Source organism: Dendrobium catenatum, unplaced genomic scaffold (assembly GCF_001605985.2).
Source record: "Dendrobium catenatum unplaced genomic scaffold, ASM160598v2 fragScaff_scaffold_1284, whole genome shotgun sequence".
NCBI classification, from domain to species: domain Eukaryota; kingdom Viridiplantae; phylum Streptophyta; class Magnoliopsida; order Asparagales; family Orchidaceae; genus Dendrobium; species Dendrobium catenatum.
In genome coordinates, this window is record NW_021319746.1 from 1,733,384 (window position 1) to 1,739,383 (window position 6,000).

Genomic DNA, 6,000 nt, shown 5'->3' on the forward strand with positions numbered 1-6,000 from the left:
TTGCGTGCAATTAATTGATCAACTAGTCTAGGTCTGTTTGAAAATTATCTGAGTCTATCTTGTGCATAATCGATTTCTTTATATCTGAATTATTGAATGCAATTGAAAATTGAAATAAAAAATAAATTCTATATTACATGTACAAGTATCTTGTTAGTTCATTGCATACATCAATTGTGCTTACTTTTGCATTCATATCTTCAGGAATTTTGACATAAGAGGTGAATATGAAAGATTGTATGAGCAAGTGGAACAAATTGAATATATGGTAGATAGAAATTAAAATAAAAAAAACGAGTGGGAAAAAAATCTAAACTAGAAGACAAATTTGATCAAGTCATAAGTTAGCTAAGATATTTGACCAAATGAAAGACCTAAAACTTCAAATGAACAGACTTTAGAGATTCGTATAACTTAGGCTAATGTCAAAGCTAGAATGAGAGAGAAATATTAATCTTCCTAATATAAGTAACAAAATCACAAAATAGATTTTTTATTTGAAGAAGTTGAGAATTCTTATTTTAAAGATTATAATATAACTTCAGTAGGAAGCCTGATCAAATAGCATAGAGTAATAGTTATAAATATATATCTTAAAATTTTATAGAAACCAAAAGAAATTATAACAATATGATAGGATAGTCGAATTGGAGTTGTGAAAAACTATTACTATTTCAAGATAGATTGCTAAGAAAGACAAATTAAAATTCTTTAATTGAGCTATACTTAATGTGGGATAAAATGACTAGTTCTATTAAGAGGCTTATTGTATAATTTTTGGGAGAATTTAAAAATAAATTTTACACTGATATGGAGAGATTTGGACTGCCGGTGTACAAAGGATTGTCAAGAAAAAGGTACACTTTTAAAATGTGAAAAAAAATTATATACCACTTAGACTTGTATGATTATAAGAAAGTAAAAAACTTGGAAAGAAAGTATGAATAAAGCAAAACCTACAACTTGATAAATTATGTAATAAGCTTGGTATTGAGGAGAAAAGAATACATTTAGAATAGCTAAAATAAGAGATCTAATTTGATCAAGTTATATTCATTGAAAGCGATGATAATATAATTTTAGTTAAATATGAAGAAATTAAGCATAAAAAATGGATTCATAAAGCTGACCCCACATAGTGGGATACAGGTTTGTTGTCGTTGTTAGTGTATGAAGTGTATCAAAAGTTTCATCCCATTATGTGTTTTCATAGGATTTCAACTGTCTAGAAGCATATGCTACCACTTTTTTATTTTATATTAAAACATTGCCAAACCTTTTTTAAAGAAGCATCACTGCGTAATTGGAATCCCTCAATTTCAAATCGAATTGTCAATATTTATGCAGACGTTAAATACTTCTTTAGTTCCAGACAATTTTGCTCACATTCATCAGTCCATTCAAATTTAATATCCTTTCGTGTCAACATGAAGAAAGGTAAAGAAATTTGAGAAAAATCATTCACAAATCTTCTATAATAACCTGCTAAGCCAAGAAAATTTCTTATTTCAGTCACATTAGTTGGTCTTAGGCATTTAACAACTACTTTCACTTTTTTTTATCTACTTATATACCTTCGCCACTAATAACGTGCTCCAAGAAAACAATTTTTTTTCAACCAAAACTCAAATGTTGCTTTATTAAACCCAAAACAATCCTCAACTGACATGCATGATCTTTATCATTCTTAGAAAAAATCAATATATCATCCATAAAAACAATCACAACTAATCAAGACCTGAAGATCCTATTCATCATATCCATAAATATGATATGAGTATTTTTCAGTCCAAATGGCATAACCAAATATTCATAATACCAATATATGATACCAAAAATTGTCATCTCAATATCACTTTCTTTCACTCTGACTTGATGATATCCACATCTCTAATCGATTCTTGAAAATACAGAAGCACCTATTAGCTGGTCAAATAAATCATCAATCCTTGGGAGATGTTACTTGTTTTTAATTGTCAACTTAATTAATTTCTTGTAATCAATGTAGAGCCGCATCGAACCATCCTTCTTCTTAACAAATAAATCGGTGCACTCTAAGAAGACATGTTAGGTCTGATAAAACCATTTTCAATCAATTCTGATAATTGACATTTCAATTCACGTAACTCTTTCGTTGCCATTTTGTAAGGCATTTTTTTTCAATTGGATTTGTTCCTAACTGAACATGTATTAATAAACTTTATTTCTCTCCTTGGAGGAAAATTGATCAACTCCTCCAAAAAAATCAACAAATTCATTCACCATAGAAATAGAATTTATATCATTATTTTCCTCCTTGCTAGCTTCTAACTTTGCCAAAAAAATAAATTCACCAGCTTTCATACATTTGTTCAGCTGACTAGACTTAATCAAATTTGAAGTTACTCCTTTTTCGGACTAAAAGTAAAATACCTCATCTTCAGGTAAATCAAATCTAACTCTTTTCTTCCAATAATCAATAGTAGCAAAATATTTTGCTAACCAATTCATACTCAAAACTACTTCAAACTCATAGATATAAAGGAGTCTAATGCACAAGAATAAAAAAGAACTCCATCTACTAAACCTGAAATAATGATAATACATGTCACCACTTCTAATGATTCCTTAGCTTCTTGAGGTTAAAGAAAAAAACTCGAGCTGGTACTAATCTCAAAGTGTCTCCAGATGCTCCTTTGATCTTAAAGGCTGGTTTGCTCAATTGTGGCATTACACCTCTATATTGCTCTGCCCTCTGAACGCCATTTTGTTCTCCGGCTCTCTAAATATTTTTTGGATAATATCTCTTGATATGGCCCGACTCCCCACACATATAACACTTCCCTGAATTCAGTAGACATTATTTCCCTCAATGTGACTTTTAACAATTAACGCAGGCTGGTGTCAAATGGGACAGTTCATGTTGTTGTTGTTGACCCTGGTGAAATTTTTGCTCTTTAGACTGACTACTTTTGAGGTTAAATGATCTCTTATTGCTGCAAGTCTCCCATTTCTGCCTTATCATTTCCATATTGTGCTTTAGACCTCTAGCACTTTCAACTAATTTAATAAAATATTTAATGCACAGAAGAATCAAAGGTTGTCTCAATGAATCTCCGAGGCCTTTCAATAATTTAACATTTTTCAGTAGTATTGATAAGCTATGAAGCATATCGCGACAAAGATATAAACTCTGCCTCATATTAATAACAATCTTGAATCCTTGAGTTAGATTCACGAAACTCTCTTGCATTGCTTATCTTGCTGATGGAGGGACATACTAATCTCTGAAGACTTGTTCAAATTCTTCCTAGGTAATAAGCTTTTCTGGTGTATTATCATTTTTTTGTCCAAGTGTTTCCCTCTCCACTATCGATCATCCAATCATTAGTAGTTATGGCGCCTACTCCTTTAAATAAAGGTGGTTTTAAACTTTGAAAGATCTTTAAATGTTTGTCTAATTCTACATTGACATTGGCACCTGCACCTGTATGTACATTACTACTTGGAGCTGTAGGTGTGACTAGTATAATTACTGGGGGTACAATAGGTGCTACAGTTGCTTACAAAAAACTGCATCTTTTCCATCATTTATATCATCATTCTCATCATTTGCATTTATATATAACCATTTGCATATACATATAGTAATACTTTTAATTTTACATGCTAAATGCATGCAAAATCAAGGTTTAGACTCACCACTAACTTAAGGGCACTACTCCGAACTAAGCTTTGTAGTAATTATATTAGATTCAATTCTGTTTCTTAAAAATACTAAATCCAATTAAGCTTCGGCAATTAAATCCTCAGAATCTTAACACTTAAGCCTAGTTTGATTGGACGTTTTTTGTGCTTATTCCTTTTTAAAACGGTAAATTTACTTTTTGGTTCCTCAAACCACGTTCCCAAAAACATTTTTTTTTTCATTTTCTACTGTTTTAAGAAAGCTTTTTATATATGCTTATCCGTTTAGAGAACTCCTTTCTATAAACCGGTGTTTCTTAAAACTAACTTTTACAAAAGTATTGGACAACCAAACGTAGCCTTATTCTGATCCCACTTTTATCATGCTCCGCGACGCCCCGCACCAAACCACGTAGGGTACGACAGAGAAAACATACAATTCCTCAAATGACAAAAGTCATAACCATTCCTTATTCTATTCAGATCACATTTCATCACATTAGTCTATAAAATGGAAGCATTCAATTTTTTTTTCATTTCCATCATATGTACATAATTACAGAGTAACTAACCATCGAAAAATCTTTCATAACTATAGTTCACACACTTGTGTTCAAGATTCATTTCATACCACTATAAACCATAGTTTTAAATTGATTTGAGTCTAGTTAGCTTCCACCTTATCCTTACTTTTATGTAACAAAAGACAAAATAAAAATCTGGTTAACTATGAGGCTCAGAAAGATATTCAATTTTAATATAATATTTAAGTATATGAAACACAATATTTAGCTGCGTATTAACAAGCAAATGAAGAAAAGAAAATTGTCTATAATCTTTTAATAGTAATGATACACAGTATATTATAATGCAACATGTGAAAATACTATTACACATGAGAGTTATGCAGAATGTTATTTTAATATCATTATATTATGGTAGTAGTATTTTAACATGGGACTACTACACTTTCGATAAATCCCACATTGTCAATTATTTTTCAAACTGTACCTCATATATTATTATAGGTAATTGGAAATAAATTTTAGTTCATCTCTAAGTTCTCTTTTCATCTTTAGAAAGTATCATGTTCACATGGTTAGATCTAGGTCTATAGCCCGTAGGCACTCAAGGTCGCACTGCCTATGTCACCTGTAGGCTTCATATCATAACACACAGGCTTCATCTTATACCAAGGTCACATTGTCTCTACTGGGTTGCATTGTCCATTAAGGTCGCATTGCCCCACTCACCTACCATTTGACATGTAAAACCCGAAATTCGTCATTTGAGTGCGTCGCACGCATTTTAATGTGCCGCGACGAACTTAAGTGAAATTTCAATGTCGTCGGAATTTGACGAAATAAATTTTCGTCACGAAATTTCGATCGAAACGATATGAAGGACTTGTATCCAATTTCACACGGATTTGAAATTAAAATTCGCCGAAGAAGTTTAAGTAAAAATTTAACCCTTTATTCCCTCTTTGCCCTTCATATGATAATAGACAAATATTGGGAGAGGGGCACATGCGTCCTTTTTACCTATCAATCATTTTAAAAGCCTTAAGGGACCGATTATTTCGGTCCCTTGTGCTTGTTTCGGCCGAACCGAAGGAGAAGCGGACGGGAGAGAGGGGGAGGACATCGGGAGAGCTTGGGGGAGCGGTGGTCGGTGAGTTTTCCGGCGTGCTTTTGGAAGGAAATCATCGGGGAGGCTTAGGGAAGAAGAGAGGTAAGTGTTTTATGCAAGAAAGTAGAAACTTCCCTTTTTTATGAGATTTTTCTTGGAGGAATTTCTAGGGTTTTACTTTTTGAGGGCTTAGGAGCATGTTTCTACGTCATAAGCAAGAAGTTTTCTTAAGGAAAACTTAGGTTTCAAAATTAGGGTTTGGGGAAAAACGTTTCTTTTGTATTTTATAAGCAATTGGAATAAAATTAGTGTAATTTTAGGTCTCCATAATTTAGGTTTTATGTAAATCCGAAAATGTTACATTAAAATTTCATTTTTTTATTAAGGAAAATAAATGTTTAGATTTTGGTCTGTGAAGAATTAATAAATTGTGAATAGAATCATGCTTTAGGTGTAGGGATAGTGGGATATGGATTTTTAGATTTGAATAAAAACAAAGAGAAGAGACTAATTGATGTGAAACCAGGAATTGTTTTCTTAGAGATTAATTAAAGTATTGTTGGAGCAATGATAAAATAGTTTAAAGCTTCTCAAAAGTGAAAACTCAAGATAGATCTTAGAATTCAACAATGCTTAAGCAATACGTTACAACCAAATTTGCAAGCTCTTTAAAATAACAACTTCAACAAAAGTAATGAAATG